Consider the following 20,431-nt stretch of genomic DNA (forward strand, 5'->3'; position numbering starts at 1 on the left):
GGAACGAATTAATTTCGTAACCCGAGGCACCACTGTATTTACTTTGTATATTATGAATTATTGCATCTTGGGCTGGATATATCTGTAAGCAGGGCTCTCCAACCCTTTTCGCTCGCTGAGCCCTTATTCCTGTGGCGGAGCCCCTAAGAGGCCTCCCCTGTGGCTTACAAGTTAACGGTGTTTAGAGGTATATCTAAGAATATCTTCTTATTCATTAATTTTCATTTCTTTCATTTTCCTGGAGCAGCCGTGGAGCACCCATAAAGTGCATGCGAACCTCTAAGGCAATGGTTCTCAACCTTCCTAATGCCGCAACCCATTAATACAGTCCCTCATGTTGGGGAGACCCCCAACCATACAATTATTTTCATCGCTACATGCAAATATGTGTTTTCCGATGGTCTTAAGCAACCCCTGTGAAAGGGTCCCGACCCACAGCTTGGGAGCCACTGCCCTAAGGGCCCCTGGGAGCACAGGTTGGGGACCCTGCTGAAATGGATAGGGATGTACATCTCAGTTTAGTCTGGCAGGCAAGAACAAACCTTTTCTCCTTACAGGGGTAAAATTATAAGGGGGGATATTTTGCCACTTTTAATGTCTTTACATGGTTCAGGACTTCTTGTTTTTTTTTAAAAAAAGCACAAAAACATTGTTTTGCAGAGGAAGGTCCCACTACATAACCCAACACACAAAAGCAGTTGCACAAACTGTGTGTGTGTGAGAGAGAGAGAGAGTTCCCCTCCCTCCCAGAAAAAAGTCCTGAAATGCAAAAGGGTGATGGTGGTTTATGGGAGTATTTTGGCAGTGTTTTGACCTGTTGACGCACTCTCCGTCATGTATTCCTTACAGCTTTCATGAAGCGCAGTAGAAGGAAGTAGTGGGATGCTCAGTCTATATGTCACATGCTTTTCAAGGTTTTTGTAAGCCAAAACAACTTGGTCAGATGGCATCTGATCAGAAGAGTGATGGACACAGGGAAGTTGCTTAAGTATCTCCTCATTGGTCATTTTTCAGCTTATGATTAAACTGCAAGCCACATTCAGTTTTAAAAAAAAATAATGTCATGGAATGTGTAAAATTCCCATGACAGTTTCAGCAATATGATCAATGCGTTTCCTCCTTTTCTCTCTGTTCTCTTTATGCACTATTGGTTATTTAATTGGTTTTGTTTATTTGCTTATTTTTGTATCCCAACTCCAAAATTTTACATTAATTACAACCCTTCAACATAGTTATGCTGGAAGACTGCTGGGCCATAAATCATCTAATAAAGGTGAATAAGGATTTGAACATAACGCTCCTCATATAAACCCGGGAGACTAAAAGATTTCTCTTAGTCTCTCACTTCTGTTTCACAAGGGTTTATTTCAAAAGCTTCCAGATTATTTGCAGGAGGTTATAATAAGTGTGCGCGTGTGTGTTGTGTGCTTTCAAAAGTATGATATAATATTTCATGAGCTTTTAGAATCAAACTGGAAGAAGATTAAATTAATTAAAAACTTCAAGTTCAATGTTAAGCTTGTCAGAAATTGTGAGCAAAACAACGCAATACATTTTAGTTTTATTTTAAATTTGTAATATTTTCACATTTTGAGCACATCTTTATACAGATGTCCAAGAGCACCAACAGGGACACATTTCCCCTGTCACTGCACACATGGAGATCATCAACCAAGGCGGCCAGAAGCCACACCAAGGGCCAACTAACAAGACCAAAGCCTGCTGCAAAAGGAGGGGGGAATACTGCTTCTGGCTGGCAGTCCATTCTTAGGCATGGCAGCAGCCAGCCTCGGGACTGCAGTATCTGCCTGTCATGGTCCCGCTCGGAGTCAGGACTGGGATGGCCAGATGCTGCCGGTCTGTTTGACCCCCATGTGTGCTAAATAATATACAAGAAGCCAGGGAAAGCATGGTAGTCCTGCAGTGTCATTTCAATGCAGCATCATTTCCATACTCCTTGTTAGCATGACTTTCTGAACAACAGAGTCTCTACTGTCTATGGAAGCTAACTGTTCGTTTTAGAAATTTGAATGCTTGGGGTCAAAATCAGTGAAGAGTCTCCACAGATTTAAAAGGCTCGCCCCCTCAGCATCATTCCCTAACAAGTGTAGGAGAGTGATGAGCAATGATTAGAATGCTCCACATCCTTCCTTCCCTTCTCTTCTGTCTGTCTGTCTGTCTGTCACATCTGCCATCCTTTAATCTGTTTTATATATTTCTTCAGCATATTGCTTCCATGAACTTTTTTCCCCTTCAGCATACAGTGTTCATTCCCTTGTTGGTCATATAGCATCCCCATGCTTGGTTTGAATTTCCTATAGATTCCTCAAATGTTGTGGAAGATGTCTCTTGTTATACCTTTTCTGCCATCCAATTGGGTTTTTCTTTTTCTTTAGTCGCAGATATATCTTTTTTTCAGTCTTGACGGTGTCCCTGATTTCAACGCAGAGTTGTTCTGGCTCCCAGTCAGTTAGGCTTAATCATGCAACTCTGTTATTTATATGGCCTTTAAATTCTACAGGGATGTTCTTCAGGCTCTGTTTTGGCACAGTGATTGATTCAATGTACTGTTTATTCTAATTTTTATTCTAATTTTTTATATTAGCAGTTCACGTCCCATGCCACAGTCTATTCCTGACCTTGTTTTTGCAGAGCATTTCCATCTTCTTTTGTTTATGTAGATCAGTGGTTCTCAACCTTCCTAATGCCGCAACACTTTAATACAGTTCCTCATGTTGTGGTGACCCCCACCATAAAATTATGGTGTCTTGATTCCTAAGACCATTGGAAATATGTGTTTTCCGATGGTCTTAGACGGCCCCTGTGAAAGGTCGTTTGACCCCCCCAAAGGTTGAGAACTACTGATGTAGATACGTCCGTATAAACAATCATTTCTTTCATTGCCTGAAGAATGTGTTTGCAGTAAACAAACTGTTGGCCTCACAAAATTCAATCAGTTGCTCTCTTACTTCATTTCATGACCCTAGGCCAAACTCTCAAACCGTTTTTGGTTCTGTTCTGCCTCTTACTTTTGCATTCCATTCACCTACTGTTATCAACATGGCCTATTTCCATGTGTGATCAATTTTCAGTTGGACTCCAGTACATAATCTTTCTATTTTTTCCTCCAAAAACCTAGGTCAACTTATCCATGGGTCAATATAAATACAGTACTATACTTTAACTCTTATTAAAAAGGGACCCATCCCCTGGTGAAAGGCAAGAGTGCAATCTGTCCTGGAAGTACTGGCTTCCCTCTGCTCTCTCTTCCATCTAGCCTTTAGTGTGAACCAAAACAGTTATGCCTGCCATAATTTTGTAGGTTCTTTGGCATTGTTTTCCTTTGCTTCATCATTTATATCCTTTGTTGCATGTCCCTACATTTTACCTTTGACTTATCCAAGGGTCATATCAAAATACATCATTTTGCCCTCAAAACCTACCCTCAACTTATACATGAGGCTGACTTTTCGTCAAGGATATACAGTATATTGATATGATTTCCCTGAAATCTTATTGATATTATTCAATCAAGTTAATTACAGTCAGCCCTCCATTTTTGCAGGGATTTGTTCTGCCCCCCCCCCCGGTGAAAATGGAGACTTGCTGATATTCAAGCCCCATAGGCTTGAATGGGGGTGTGTGCCCATGAGCGCATGCAGGTGTGGTGGAAATTCCTTTTTGAAATATAAAAGCTATAGAAAGATGGAGTCACCTTTGTCAGCCAGAGAAATAGTTTTTAAATAAAGGCTTGGAGTTACTAGAGCAAAGGAATAGTGAGTGCATCTTGACCTAGATGGAAGCTGGCACCAGTAAGAAAGACATAACATAAACTACTGAGATATGGATACATAGTAGACATTTAGAAGCAAGGTTAAGAGGGAAAGCCACTGAATTCCTACAGGAGGGGTAAGGCGTGATGATGCAGTTTTAATGTATGCATGTATTTCAGTTCTGATTGTAAGAATTCTATATGTTTAAATTGTAATTAGCCAATCAGGTGTATTGAAGAAGCTCCTTTGTCTTGAATAATATAAAAAGAGCCATTTTGTCTTGTTCGGGGTTCTCAGCTTTTGGAACTTGAATTCCACTGAGTTCAATGTTTTCCTTTGTCGACAAATGGAAATAAACTTATGGATTTTCAATTATTAGGTCCTCTTGCAAATTCCTTGATCTGCAAATCCTAGAAATCTAAGTTTCCTGTTACACAGGGAATGCGCCAGCATGCTCTACTGGAATTAACAGAGGTTGCCTCTCTGTGAATGTTCAAGACTGCAGCTCTCAAGTCTGCAAGAACAGAGGGGCAACTATATCCCCTGACTGTTTCTGCTCATTATTAATGCCAGTCCATTTCTTCTTAGATTTTCATTCCCTGAATAAAACACTGTGCAATTATCCTAATGAAAATGTCCCATTCATGTCCACTTTAGCTCTCTCTCTCCAACTATTGCAGTATTTACACATCCCACATTGTTTTGTTAGTTTTGGGGGACTTTAACATTCTGCTCGAGACCAGTTTAACAGGTGCGGCTTGGGAGTTCATGGAGACCATGACAAACATGGGCCTATCCCAATTGGTCAAAGGGCCCACACATTGTGCAGGTCATACACTCGATGCGGTCTTTAGTACGGAACAGGAATATCCATGGGCGGAGGTGGTAAGTACCTCCGCGTTGTCATGGACGGATCATTTCCTGGTCAAGACGAAACTTAGAGCCAATATCTGCCCCACCGGGGGTGGCGGACCCATTAGAATGGTCCGCCCTCGAAGGCTGATGGAGCCCATTGGATTCCAGAAAGCCTTAGAGGGTTTAATGGTTGGGAATGCCGGTGATCCGGTCGATGCTCTGGTCAATACCTGGAACACCGATCTTACCAGGGCTATTGACACGATTGCTCCCAAGCGCCCTTGCCATCCCGCCCCAAATTGGAGGCCCTGGTTCACACCAGAGCTGAGGAAGATGAAGCGGTTTGGACGACGGCTAGAGCGCAGGAGGCGGAAGACTCGACTCTTATCCGACAGAACTCGCCATAGGAACTTTCTTTGTTCCTATCGGGAGGCAATACGTGCAGCGAAGAGAGCCTTCTCCTCTGCACATATTGCGTCTGCAGAGTCCCGTCCAGCAGAGCTGTTTAAGGTGGTGAGGGAAATGACGCAGGTGACCCCTGCTCCAAATCCCTTACTTAACCCGACGACGGCCTGCTGTGACGCGTTTAACAACTTCTTTGCAGACAAAATCTCTCAGATAAGAGCCGACTTAGATGCCACCGTTGAAACAGAGTCGACAGGCGAGGCGTCCATTGACTCCGCCGATGTAGTCATACTGGATCAGCTCCAATCTGTGAGTACTGATGATGTGGACAAGCTGCTTGGTAAGGTGAGGAAGACAACTTGCCCTCTTGACCCTTGCTCATCATGGCTGGCCGTCCGGGGGGGATGCATTGATGAGATTCCTCACGGATATCATCGGTGCATCCTTCAGGGAAGGACATGTTCCATCTTGTTTAAAGGAAGCGGCGGTTAGGCCGCTCCTGAAAAAAACCTTCCCTGGACCCCCTGGATATGAGGAATTATAGGCCGGTGTCATTGCTGCCATTTTTGAGCAAGGTGATCGAGAGGGCGGTTGCCCTTCAGCTCCAAGCTGTCTTGGATAAAGCCGATTATCTAGACCCATTTCAAACTGGCTTTAGGACAGGCTTTGGGGTTGAGACTGCCATGGTTGCCTTCACTGACGATCTGCGTCTGAGCATTGACAGGGGGAGTGTGACCCTGTTGGTGCTCTTAGACGTCTCAGCGGCTTTTGATACTATAGATCACGGCATCCTCTTGGACCGCCTGAGGGGGTTAGGTATCGGGGGCACTGCTTTGCAGTGGTTCCGGTCCTTCCTCTCGGGCAGGTCTCAGAGGGTGCTACTCGGGGACTGTAGCTCCAGTAAGAGGTACCTCACTTGTGGGGTTCCTCAGGGGGCTATTCTGTCCCCGATGTTATTTAACATCTATATGAAGCCACTGGGTGAGATAATACGGAGTTATGGTGCTGGGTGTTATCAGTACGCTGATGACACCCAAATCTATTTCTCCGTATCTCGTTCGTCGGCCTCGAATTCCGATGGCATCTCTTCTCTCAATGAATGTCTTCAGGCGGTAATGGGCTGGATGAGGAAAAACAGATTGAAACTGAATCCAGACAAGACGGAGGTGCTCATGGTAGCGGCCCCGAAACCAAGAATTGGGTTGCAACCTCCAGTCCTGGATGGGGTCACACTCTCCTCCAGCGACTGTGTTCGCAGTCTGGGGGTGCTCCTTGACTCGTCGCTCCTGATGACAAATCAGGTAAATGCGACGGTCAGGAGTGCCTGTTATCAGCTTCGGCTGATACGCCAGCTGCGCCCTTTTCTGGAAGTAAGGGATCTTGAGACGGTTGTGCACGCGCTGGTAACCTCACGCCTTGACTTCTGTAATGCACTCTACATGGGGCTACCCCTGTGCTTGACTCGGAAATTACAGCTGGTTCAAAACATGGCAGCCAGGCTTGTGTCAGGTACATCTAGGAGGGATCACATTACTCCGGTTTTGAGGTCCCTCCACTGGCTGCCTATCAGCTTCCGGGCCCAGTACAAGGTGTTGGTTATCACCTTTAAAGCCCTAAATGGCTTGGGTCCAAGCTATCTTAGGGACCGCCTCCTCCCGTACAATCCTCCCCGCGCTCTCCGGTCCTCTGGGAAGAACTTACTGCAGCCTTTAAAATCTAGGCTTGTGGCGACCTCCCAGAGGGCGTTCTCTGCTGTCGCCCCCAAACTCTGGAACGACCTGCCGGATGAGATCCGTCAGATAACATCATTAGACAGCTTTAAAAAAGCGGTCAAGACGGATCTCTTCCGGCAGGCCTTTCCAGATTAACCATCCCGGCCTGGGCTCCCTGATCCCCTCTTTCCTCTCGTGGCCCCATCTTCAGTGATGGTTGAGGATCTCCAGAGGGACACCAGGGTTTTTAATTTTAATTGCTGTTTTTATGCTTGATATTGTGTTTTTAATATGTTATATTGTTTAATACTGTCTTAAGGGGGGAGGGATAAAGTGTTTTTAATTGTCATATTTTATATTTTACTGTTGTTAACCGCCCGGATTGGTTTGCCAGAGGGTGGTATACTAATAATAATAATAATAATAATAATAATTATTATATATCTAGCTTCCCTTAATCCACACTTCTCACATCCCATGTTCCTATAATATGTGTTGTGCAGCTTCACACTTTCCTTTCACATCTTGGCATATCAGCAGCTGCCTGTCCTTTTGGCCTGAGTCCAGTTGCATCATTAACAACAGTGCTACTTGTACTTGTCCTTTGCCCTCTGCCTGTAGCTGTCCAATTTCTTCAATCCTGGGAGACTCATCTTTAGGCATTACCTAGGATTTAAAATAAATACTATATTCTATGACTTTTAGAATCAGCTGATGCTTTTCTGCCTTCCAGTACCTTGGTGAAGCAATGAAAAAGTAATGAGGATGGTGCATAAAGTATATCACAGCACCTTCTTTCAGTGCTGAGAGGACCCATTGATCTGTTAAGTTTCCTCCCAAAATGGAAGAAAGTCTTCCTCCCACCTTTACCTCCAGTCAGTCAGGATTGAGGCAATTTTTATAATTGCTTCCCCGAATTGATACTGCCACTGCTGTTGTGTTGCTCTTGCAAAGCCCTGTTTCTGGGACTTTTAAATTGCTCGATCATTGATGAAACTGCTATTTTATTCAAGGTGGAAGCAATATCAAATGTCAGCAACCATATAAGGAAATAAATAGTTCAGAGATATCATCACCAAGCTTTATTTTAATGCTTGTAATAAAATTTTGTACCAAATGGACATTTTAAATAAATATTAGAAGGGTTACTCCATTGTCCCCTGTCACAAAACATTGCACTGTGGTGCAGGTCAGCAATGCTGGACAGGTGTGTTAAGTTTCCAATGTCTTATTAAAATATTAAGGTGTCTTCTTAAAATGCCTTTCTAATAACATTAGACTAAAATAACTGAAAAGCATATGTTCCCACAAACTTGGAATGTGCCTTGAATACTTATTTGGGGCTCATTGCCTGGTCATGACTTTGAGTTGGCCTTGATCTTTATTTAGCCACCCAGTTTATATTCTGCAGGGTGGTTGGCCTTGAAAGAGGACCATCCAAAGGTCACAGACTTGGCTGCTGGCAGTTGTCCTCTTTTTACCAGCCAGAATCTATTACTGTACAGATGGAAATCCCCAGCTTATCTGCACACACATTTTGACAACGTCCATGGTTTTTTGCTAATGTTTTAACAGAAATTTGCAAAATTTTAGGAGTGACAGAATATTACAAATGCCTCACGTCAGTGCTACTCAAAGTGGACATCCCTGAACCAATGCCAATCCCTGGCAAGCTTCCAAGAAACAGAGAAACAGTTGTATCCAATTGGCACAAATATAGTGCCAATTCTGGCACACTGGAAAAAGTAATTGCATCAGCTAGCCTGGGAAGCACTAACATGACAGTGATCTGTACAGTCTATGATTTGTGGCAACAGTTCAGTGGAAAGAGTCTAAAACGTTATGAGAAAATTATGTAATATATAAAAAGCAAACCTTGTTTGGGCCAGGTTTAAACTACGGTAACCAATTGTGACCTTCCCCCAGGTAGGGTTGCCATCCCTGAGGGCCTCCAAACCAGGAAAAATGTAGGACATGGTTTTAAAATGTAGGACCTTTTTTTTTAAATTCCTTTGCCAGGAAATTAAAAAAAAAAAGGTCCTACATTTTAAAACCTTGTCCAAGGCCTCCCTGGGGCCTGGGAGACAGCATCCCCCAAGCCCCAGGGAAGGCTTGGAGGACGCTGCTTCCAAGCCTTCCCTCGGGCCTGGGAGACAGCGTCAAGGCAGTAGGCAGGCAGCCACCCACCTCCGCCTCAGCCTCCTCCTCTGCCTCCGCCTCCCGGGCCTAAGAAAGTGCCCAGCACGGAGGCGCGCCAAGCAGAGGAGGCGGTGGGTGGTTACCTGCCAGTGCCTGCTGCCCTGGCGCGTGCGCACGCGCGCAAAGAGCACCAAGCCAGGCAGGCACCTCTGCCTCCTCCTCCACTTGGCGCGGCCTGCAACAGAGGAGGAGGAGGAGAGGGTGTGCCTCCTGCGCGCACCAGCGCCCCCTCCCCACCTCCCTGCCACCCTCCCCCGCCTCCCCCTCCCACACCGCCTCCTCCTTTGCGTCCTCCACAAGGCCTGGAACGGAGGAGGAGGTGGGTGGCGCGGCCATGCAGGGAGGCAGGGGAAGGTGGGTTGGCGCCGTGCAGGCCCTGAACCGGGGGCTGGGGGCCAAACCTGACCGGGACCAGGAGGGGCCCCCCCAAAAGCGGGTTTGTCACGGGTTATTCAGAAGCTGTTACCCAAATGGGTGCAGAAATATTTGAATGTTGACAGGAAACGAAATTCAGTGGATATCTCCAAATTGATTTTGCAGCATTTTGAGCAATCTAGTAATAATTTTTTGGAATGATTCATGACTGAGTCCCTATACTGGGACGAAGGTGGGGTATAAATAAACATAAAAATATCATAATAATTGTTGATGAAACATGGTTATATCACTATGATCCAGGGACCAAACAACAGTCCTTGCAGTAACGGCACTTGGGTTCCCCATGACCAAAGAAATTCAAGACTCAAGGGTCAGCAGGAAAGGTCATGGCCACAGGTTTTTGTGGGTTTTTCGGGCTATGTGGCCATGTTCATGTCGAAAGCCTTGGACTTGACGTCATGGCCACAGGTTTTTGGGACAAGGAGGGTATTTTGATGACTGACTATCTTGAGAAAGGACAAACAGTTAATTGAGAATACTATTCTAAGTTAAAGGAGGCATTGAAGGAAAAACAGCAAGGAAACTTCTAGGGCTGGCAAGACAATTGATGTTTTGACGAATTTGGGGTTTGAGTGCATAGACCTTCCATCCTACTCACTAGATCTTATCCCATCTGCCTATTTTCTGTTTCCAAACCTAAGAAGAGTTTAAAAGAAAGGAAATTTCTGAATGATTCAGATAGGAGCAGCATAGGAGTATTTCAGTGACCAGACATCTTAATTTATTTAGGAAGGGTTAAAGAAACATGAGAAACTATATGCCAAGTGTATAAAACTTCGGGGTGAATATGAGTAGTAGCATGTAAGTTTCTGGACTTTAGGTCATTCTCTTCTTTTGTAAGGCCACGAACATTTCAGTACCCCCTCATACCAATCATTTCAGAAATTATTATCCAGGAAGACTATCCACTATGTAGGTGTGATGAAGTGCCTTTGGAGACCGGCTAGTTTGGGGTGGAGAGCAGCTTCACAGCTGGTTGCCAGACAATAGACAGCACAGGAGGAGTAAAACCCAATCCAGCTGGATGGGGCCTCATGACAAGAGGGGGAATTTAAAATGCAGAGGCCCGTTGTGTCAATTGGTCTGGTCTCGTCTAGTCAAGATCTGGTGGTGCTGGTTTTACTAAGAGAGAGGGAGGAGAATAAAGAGTGGTTATAAGCCTGCCAAGTGTTTGATTTTAATGTAACTATACTAGGCTTGACATTAACTCACACAATATACAGTACTGTATTTCTGTATGTTTCCAGAAAAAATTACTGTTTGTTTTATAGTGGTTGACTTTGACTGAAATGATTACTATACAATGTAAAGAAGAACATACATGTTACCTAAAATACTGAGACTGGTTTATGGAGACACCTGGGACCCTAGCTCGTACACACTTAAGGATAGTGTTAAAAGGGTAAAAGCAGGATAAGTGTTAGTGACTGGAGACACTCTGGGGTTGAAAGGTGAAAGCAACATAGGTCTTTAAGAAGACACTGTCACAGTTAGTGTTTAGCCTATTCATAGAGAGTAAAAGTGGCAAGGCACATACGCATACACAAAAGCCTCCCTATGTTCACTCCTAGATTTTCTTACACTGAGCACAGAAGTTTGAAGAAGGCTTTTAGCTGTGTTTAACTTCAGCACACTTTGGTTATGAGATCTTAAGACCAGAAACTTGTACATAATCAGGACCTCTGCGCCCGCTTGGATGGATGGATAAATAAATAAATAAAAATACTGAGAAGGATACAGGCAGCCATATGCAGAGTAGATGAGGACATGTTGGCAGATATTTTGGACTATAACTCCCACAGTCTTTACCATTGGGTCATGGTACCTATAGGTTCTGTAAGCTGAAGTCTAAAATCTCTGGAAGACAAAAGATTTCCCATCCCTGGAGTAGTCCAACTGAAATCATTGAATGCAAATATGTCATGACTAATTTATATTCCATTGATTTAAATGACTCTGCTCTACTGAACAACTCTGGATCCAATACTTTAATTTTTACCTTCATCAAGTGGTAGTGATAGACAGTATCTTTTTTTTTTTTTAAAGAAAGAACTGAAAAAACACTGTTCTTTTAGTCAGACTTAAGTAAGCATTCTTTTTCTGTAATGAACTTGAGCCATTTCTCCACCAGAGAGACACATTTAGCTGTAAGAATGCAAAATGAATTATGGCATTGGAATCTGAGCCAGCTATGAGACCATGAAACATGGACCATATGCCTTAAGGGTATAGCATATGTTTTGGTGAAAAAAAAATATTACACACTATAATTGGTATGATTTGTTCAGCTGTTCTTCAACTATGTCAGTTGTAACAAGGAAATGCACTCAAAATATTGCTGTAAGTGAATCTGCCATAGTTAATCAATGACAGTAAGAAAACAATGAAGTTTTAAAGCAGATTTATACATTTTCTATTCAGTGTGCTGGAAGTGGTTCTGTTTATTTGTTTTTGCATCTTCCCTCCTGTTTAGAGAAGGGGAAATTATTGTGAAATATCAAGGACTGTCACAGCAAATATGCTGGATGGAGCTGTGTCTTCCACTTTCTTCTGAGAGACATGCTAATGAAATAATTTAAAAAAATGATTACGGACATGCACATAAGTAAGCAATGTGTATACTTAAATGATGGGGCAGAATGGGGCAACACATAGACAAAAATATGGGTCTTCAGGAACAGAAAGTGAAGAAGGGATAGTCCAAGGGAACACAAGGTTGGGTAAAGCCCATGAGAAACAGCAATTTCACCTATAACTAATTCATTGCCCATCCAGCAACTTTTCTTCTTTAGGCAATATTTCCATAAATATTTATACCACAGGTTGGACATCCTGTATCCAACTATGCCTGCCCACCAGGTGAATGGATATCGCTGGTGGAACTGATTCTTTGTCTTAGAATCATGGAGTTGGAAGAGACCCCAAGGGCCATCCAGTCCAATCCCCTCCCATGCAGGAACTCACTGTCAAAGCATCCCCGGCAGTTGGCCATCCAGCCTCTGTTTAAAGACCTCCAAAGAAGGAGACCCCACCACTTTCCGAGGGAGCGTGTTCCACTGTCAAATAGCTCTTACTGTCAAGAAGTTCTTCCTAATGTTTAGGTGGAATCTCTTTTCCTGTAGTCTGAATCCACTGCTCTGTGTCCTAGTATCTGGAGCAGCAGCAAACTACTTCGTCTTCACCCTCAGTATGCTTCCATCTATTCAGATTAACATGGCAAGGCCTGTTCTGTGCACATTTGTGAGTTCTCCCATTGGAGTACTAGTTTTGTGCTTTGACAGATCAGGTTTCACAGTATTACAGGGCCAAGAGGAGCTGTCCTTGGGATCAGAGTCAACCCCTTTTGAGACCTGAGGCAGAGAAGGCTCTGCTGTGTCTATGTTCCAGTTGTTGTGCCCAAAGCTCAAGTCACAGTGGAGTCTCTAGTGTGCTAACTATGTCTTCTGTCACTCAGAAATGAAGACAGAATGGGTGATAGACACTAGTAATCATTGAGAAGAATTGGGGGAGATCTACAGGCATTATCTTGCCTAAAGCATTTATCTCTTGAGAGCATCACAGTACAAGAAGCATTTGTTCCAGTTGCACCAATGATTACACAACCTAGAGTATATTTGGTGAATGTAAGGGATGAAAAAGGAAAAAATATCCTAAGCACCAGTGGAAATCCATTGGTTGGATGAATCCCATTGGTTGACAAATCTTACTGTTCAGTATTTAAAATCAAATATATGACTGTTTCAATAACTCTAAAAGAACACTAAATCTTTAAGTAGTATTAAAATGTACAAATTTTGTGAAAATATTTTTTTCAAATGTGTTCTCTTGGTGGCAGGATTGAAGAACAGATGCAATATGAACTTCTCCTCTGATATCTCTAACATGGTGGTGCTAAAGAGACTACTATGCCATCTGAGCAAATGTGCTCAAAAAGATGCTTGATTTGGGATCTCATTTTGCTTTGGAATCTATAAAAATTGGGAAATGTTTGCTGAGAGGAGTCAGCACCTAAAATCCACAGAAGAAGTAGCGAAGTATCCTCAATCAACATGCATTTCTTCCAACTACCCCCATTTGGCAGGGACAGTAGCACTGAATCATCTGTTGTCCCACTTTTTCAGCTGCTCTTAAAATGTCCCACTTTTTCTTTCCTTCTTCCACTTTTGTCCTTTGTCTTTGTCTTACTTTGGTTGCTGCAAATGCAGTTCAAATTGCAAAAATAGTTTGCATTCAATTAGCTCAGCAGGAAGGAGAGGGCAGAATCTTGACCTCCCCAGCAAGTTCAGGATAAAGCAAACTGCTGTAGCCTAGCCTATCTTGTGTGTCCATCCTCCTTAATGACTTGTTCTATCTTGTCCACATTCTGACGTTGCTTGGTCATTTGTGTTCTGGTTTTCATCTGTGAAATATTGAATGACATCAGTGTGCTCCTCTAAACCTATTTCTGGAAGTAACTTTATATGCTGAACTACTACCGACTGGTCAACACTCATTTTTCAACAGTGGAGAGTTTTTGTAAAACGGACTGGAGAGATGGTTTTAAATGGGGAGTTGTTTCCATAGGAAGCCAGGTCTTGCAAAATGGACTGGAGGGGGAAGAAATTGGTGTTCAATGGAGATTGGGGCATTAGGCTTGCTTGCTTTGGGACTTTTCTACGCACTACTGGTGTATTGACCCTTATATAAGTCTACCCAGAATTGTAGGGTCAATTTTGGGGCATACATTTCTCGACCTATACTTGAGTATATACAGTAGTTAAAATTACAACTTTTGACTATCATTTTTAAAAAGATGCAAACAATGAGATCTTTAAAGAATGAGATCTTCAGAATTTGTTTAATGCCAGTAATTGAAGTAGCCAAATACATTGTTTGAAGATAGAGTTCCGCAGTAACAGGGCCATCATTATGGAAGGATTCCTATAGCCACCTTTGGGTAGACATTATCAGTGGAAAGGAATGTCTGTGGTGAATACTTTAGGCCGAACACATATTAGTAAGGCAGTTTGTCAGATAATTAGGCTGAAACTGTTAAGATTTCTAAAGATAACTGTGAAATAAACCAAAACAAAAAGGAATAACTGACAAATGTATTATGCCAACACATCAGAGGTCAGAAAAACAATAAATATATGAGATATATAAACAACAATTCTAAAGGAATCAAAATGCCACATTATGCAAATACAAATAATTTACAAAATGGTAATTTAAATCAAATTTGTTCATCAAAAAAGAAAAAGCAAGGAGAGCTATAAAATTTTAAACAGTGACCATCGAATACAATTTAATCAGGTTACATTATATACAAATATTTTATCTTATGTATCAGTGCCAGCAGAACCAACTATATCGTTTCAGACATCAAAATTCCAGAACAATTTTTCATTGACTGTTTTATATAGAGATGTTTTATCTGATATAATCAATGAGGTGTTTAATTGTAACACCTTTAGGACTATTCCAGTTCAGATGGGTAGGATGCAGTTGCAGTACATACTCCTACAGTCAAGCTTGTAATGAGCTGGAACAGCAAAAACAGAGAAGCCCCATTTAACTTCTACTGAACAGATATGCCTTTTCTCTCTCTCTCTCCCCAGTGTGACACTGAGAAAAGCTCCACATTTTGAATTTTCACTGCACCTAATGGTAAGACCAACCTTATGTAGTGTATGAGTAAAAGATATTCTTATCTCTAGGACTACAATGGTTCAAAAGTCCTTCTACCTCAAAGCCTTCCTGTTGTACAAGGGGGTAAGGAAGAATTCCCACTGACGCAACCCTCTGCTGTTACAACTCCAATGTATTTGTTCCATCTGAAAACAGGGTTCTGAAATTGAGTCACAAACACAGACAGACTCTTCATAGTGCATGCCTTAAAATTGAGGGATGTTGATGCAGGTTTTACATACACACACTCAAATGTGTGTCTAATGTGCCACCAGTTATGGTAGGTGTTGAAGATCTTCAGCAAAAAGACATTACCATTATTTCCTTATAATACTCTGAATTACCACTGCTGCTACTGAATGATAGATTTCCGAGGCCAGCCCAAGCCATTTTGCTGCCTGAGGCAGATCAGTAAATGGCACTTCCAATCACCCAAGTCAGGAGGCATAGACCCCAAAGTCAGCAAAGTTATTCTGTCACATAAGGCAGAACATCCCACAAAGCACCCTTTCCCTTGTCTGGCAGTAAACATACAATAGCAAGAAAGGAAATAACTAAGAAGGTTTGCTCTTTCATGATATCCGGAGTTTGTTGTCTAAAGCAGCTGCCTTATTCTACCTAATGTTAGGACTGTAGGTTCATGCTTGCATGAGGTCATGTTCCACATTAGAAGATAACCCTTGACCTTTACATTATATTATATACACACAGAATTTACATGTGTTGTTCGTGGCACTGTAGGAACCTAGAGTCACTTTGGATGACACATCATTTTCACATAGGCATCTGTCAGACTCTTGACTATGTAGTTCATACCCTTTCTTTTTTAATGTGCATGCCTATCAGTAATATTGTCTGGAAAAATAACTTCAGAGAACAACTCACAAAATTTGTCAGCCAGCTAGCCACACTAGACTGGGATTTTTTGGGAGTTGTAGTCCAAGAAATTAATTTCTCCAGGCTCTGATTAAATGGGTCAGTGTTTTCCTCTATCTCCTTTGAACACTGTCATCTATGTGTCAGAATATGTCTAAAGGTTATTTTTATAGGCTGACGAGAACCCTCAGACACCATTTCAGTTTCAGTGAGGTCATACACTATCCAAATGACACTCTTGCTAAGAGTCTCTAATGAGGTGAAAGTAATGCAGTGAAAAAATAGGAGGGGACAGGTGTTTTATTTGCCAGAAGGTCCTAGCCTTTATTTACATCTGCAAAGCACTGAATCGTTCAGGCTAAATAAATAAATGAATAAAATTACAAGCTTGCCTAACTCCCAGTGTCAATAAGTTGTAATGTTTCTAATTCAGGAGATGATAATGTTGGAATGCATTATGACCAAAATATGATATGCTGTATGTCATCCTTGGAGATGAGCTTACATTTGATAATATGATCCATGACTGGAGGGGGAAAAAATTGGCTTGGGTACCAAATATTGGGTGGCTAGATCATTTTGGCAGGACCCAGCACTAGTACCCTTGTTCCTAAAGGAAAAATAAATGCAATTATCAACATTCTGCCCTTCTCATAGTATTGAGGAGATACCCTAATGGAAGGCTGTTTATAAGGAGGTATGTAGTTCGTTTTAAAAGCCCAAATGAAGAACCGCAGGGAACATCTTGTGCCTTTCTACTTAAATGTTTGCAGTAAGAGATGGATAAACACAGTCCATTCCCCACAACTGTTACAACATTAAAATACATTACAGTCAGGTTCAAAAAAGATTCCAACTGAAGTGAAAAGCAGAGCTCAGAAACATTGCTGTCTTTTTAATGCAACTCCCAGAATCTCCCAGTCATGCTGGCTCGGGGATTTGTAGTCCCAAAAAGTATTATTTCAAGGTTCTGCTCAAAGGTAATATACAGAGGAAAAAATGAGAAAACTGTCCTAGGCAGGAGATGCTAGTGGATGAGGAACAGCCATGTAATGTTGGGTGACAGAGGCGTGTGCACCATGTTACCTGCCTACTTCCTTCAGGTGGAGCTTGGAGTAATTCTTTACAAAAAGTTACCTTTCTAATTAATCCTTTTTGTTGTTGTAGTTGCTATAATTGGGTCACATTACAATTGTTCTGTAGTAAAGAATCAGCTTGTTTGTGTTTGAAGTGTAACTTTAACTTTATTTAGCTATGTGGTGCGTGTGTGTGTGTGTGTGTGGCTTCACTATAGGAGATCAGAAACATTAAAAATACAGCGTGACCGTGCCATATGCAGGTGCGCAACAACTTTAACCTTATGCAGAAGCTTAAGCTATGGGAGTGATAATGACATGACCCCTGCGTCTGAGGAGGGCCCGCTGTACTATTGTGGTGTTGGTGTGCCTCCAAGTAGTTTCCAACTTATGGTGACCCTGAGATGAAGTATCATTGAGTTTTCTTGGCAGGATTTGTTGAGAGGGATGTTGCCATTGCCTTCTTCTAAGGATAAGAGAGTGTGACTTGCCTAAGGTCAGCCAGTGGGTCACTATGGGTGCGCAGGGATTCGAATCCTGGCTTTCCAGTATCCTAGTCCAACACTCAAACCACTAGACCACACTGGCTCTCTAAGGTTGCACCTACACTGCAGAATAAATGCAGTTTGACACTGCTTTTAAAATGTTGTTCAATGCTATGGAATTCTGGGATTTGTAGTTTTGTGAAATATTTAGCCTTCTGTGTCAGAGAGTTCTGGTGCCACAACACACTACAAGCCCCAGAATTCCATAGGATGAAGTCATAACAGTTTAGCAGTGTTACACTGCATTAATTTTCCAGTATGGCAACAGCCCAAGTCAGAACATAAAGTACCCCCCCCCCCCCCCCCCCCCCCCCCCCCCCACCAATGAAATTTAATAGGCATTTTGAATGAAATTTTGATAGGCATTTTCCTGAGATGCTGGTTGGTGTTTTCATTTGTTCCATTGATTCTGTCCCTTTACTACCTCCTCTGCTGCCTTCATGGGAGTATGCAACTCCACATCAGGTGATGGCTGTGGCATTGAAAAATGCACTAGACAAAAAAGAACAAGAGGAAGGAGAAAGGAAAGGAAGCCCCATGGAGCAGCGGCATGTGTGGGAAAGGAAAGGCTGAAAATAAAATGCTAAGAATGAGCACAAGGGAGATGAAATAAGTGAAGTAAAAGTGGTCTGGGGAGGGAGAGAGAGACCTGGGAAAAGAAAAGAGAGAAAATGCAAAATAAGGTCACTGGAAGAAAACTGGGATAGAAATGTAAATAATAGCTAAATAAATATTTTTCCCAAAGAAGGCTTTTTCTCCCACAAATCAGCTTACTAAAGAGCACTTCAGTATTATTAGCTACAAATGCAGTTCATTGGCCACAAAGGGGGCTTAAAATGTTATAGATACAAACAAGAAATCAAACATAAACAAGTGTGTTTGTGTGTGTGTGTGTGTAATTATTAATTTCAATATCAGATATTTTGATGTGCTCTTAGATACAGTAACCTTTAAATGAACCAAACATAATTATGACTGTGATTTTAAAAATAAAGGGATTTATACAGTATTTATAAATGAAAAGGCTTTATCTGTCTTCTTCCTCCTGTTGTTGCTGCTGCTGCTGCTTCAGACATCACTGCTATTCAGGAAGAATTTGGTAAGAGATGGATGAGCCACCTATATTACATTACAAAAACCTTTACTGATATGTAGATGAAAAAGTCCTATCATGATTTTACTAGTCGTTGTCCCCATCCCATCTCTGCTTTGAGATTGAGATAGAAGGAAACAGCTGCACAAAGTTTTGAGAAATCCAGTTTCTCACCCACATACATATGGAAAAGGAATGAGTAGGATTAAAAATACACATGCAGGAAGAATGAAGTAAACAAAATCTTATACCTATAAATACATTAGACCCGCCTTCCATCAGCATTACCCAGACCCAACCAAGTCTGTAACTCCACAAGAACCATAAACAGAGAGATGTCTGAAAGAAGCACAGATACTATAACCATAAGACTCCTCTCCTGAAAGTTAAATCTTTGATTCCATCAGTATCCAGTTCGGCCTCAAAAAGAACCAGATTCTCAGGGACACTGTCAAAATCTGTGTGTTTTACGTGCATGAATATCCACCAGTACTGAGGAGATACTCAACCAATGCGCTGGATAGCATGCCTGGTTAAAAAGGGCATGGAGGATACATGGACAGTCATGTAGCAAGAAGGAGGATGCTTCAAGTGTATTCAAGTATCTGGACATCTCTCTTAGCAGAGCATTTCCCCCTCCATGTCATTGATGTAATTTTGGAAAAAATCTTCTGTGTCTAGTGGCTGTTTTATTTTTGAGGACCATTTGCCATCTTTGAGGACCATACTTAACTGTCCTAAATATTGCTAGTCTTTTCTAGTTTAGGCTTTAGCAAATCTCCTAGGACAGGCCTAGGAGAGAAAGATAAAAATCTAAGTTAGGAAAAAGAAAAGATTTCACTGGGGAAGCACAGATGGACAGCTTTGTGCTGCCCATCTTTGCCCCATGTCTGTGCTGCAGCATCCCCATGCTGCAGTACAGACACGTTGCAAAAAAAAGAGCTGCCTAGAGCAGCTTCTTTTTTGTGATGCCAGAAGCAGGAAGGGGCGCCACCATGACACCCCTTCCTGCTAGTGACATCTGGTCGCTATACAGCTGTGCTACTCCTTATATCCATTTATCTACAATAATGAAACCAGACTTGGGGAACTCTAAAATTGTACTAGTTCATCAGATCAGGGTGAGTGTAGGTGCATGTAATCCAGCAGTGTCTTCTTCTTAGCTGTGGCCCAACCAGATGCAAGAGTGGATTGTCTCATTTCTTCACAACAATTTAGGCTGGCAGCTGCCATCACTACAAATGGGGCACAATGCATTGCAATGTAATATACTGGGCTCAAATCTTAACAGTGGCTGGGTACACATGGGCCAAAAGTGGCCTGGCGCCGTCGATACTAGGGTTTGGGAGTGTGCAGCATCCATAAGGGGGACACCATGATGTCACTGTTGCTGTATACTCCCACCGACACTAGGGTTAGGGAACATGCACCAACTGCATGCTCCCTAACCCTAGTACATGTGCACGGTGCCATTGTTACACGGTGCCATCCAAACAGTACGTGTAAAGATGTCATCACACATGCACCACATCCAAATGGCACAGCATGAACATGACATCTCTGTGCCATCCCAGGCTGCTTATGGTGGCCTGGTGGAGGCGCAGGAAGGAGCTGCGAAACAGAGCTTTTTTTGGGCCTCTGCATTGTTGGCGCGGCAACCAAATGGCCGTGCCAGCGATGCAGAATAGAAAGAGGCCACAGAGGCCGCCCCTTTCTCCTCTTTAGCGCTGGGGGTGTCCAGGGGCATGAAGCCCCAAGGACACCCCTTTTCCAGGCCAAAGAGAAGCGG

Source organism: Sceloporus undulatus, chromosome 3 (genome assembly GCF_019175285.1).
Source record: "Sceloporus undulatus isolate JIND9_A2432 ecotype Alabama chromosome 3, SceUnd_v1.1, whole genome shotgun sequence".
NCBI classification, from domain to species: Eukaryota; Metazoa; Chordata; class Lepidosauria; order Squamata; family Phrynosomatidae; genus Sceloporus; species Sceloporus undulatus.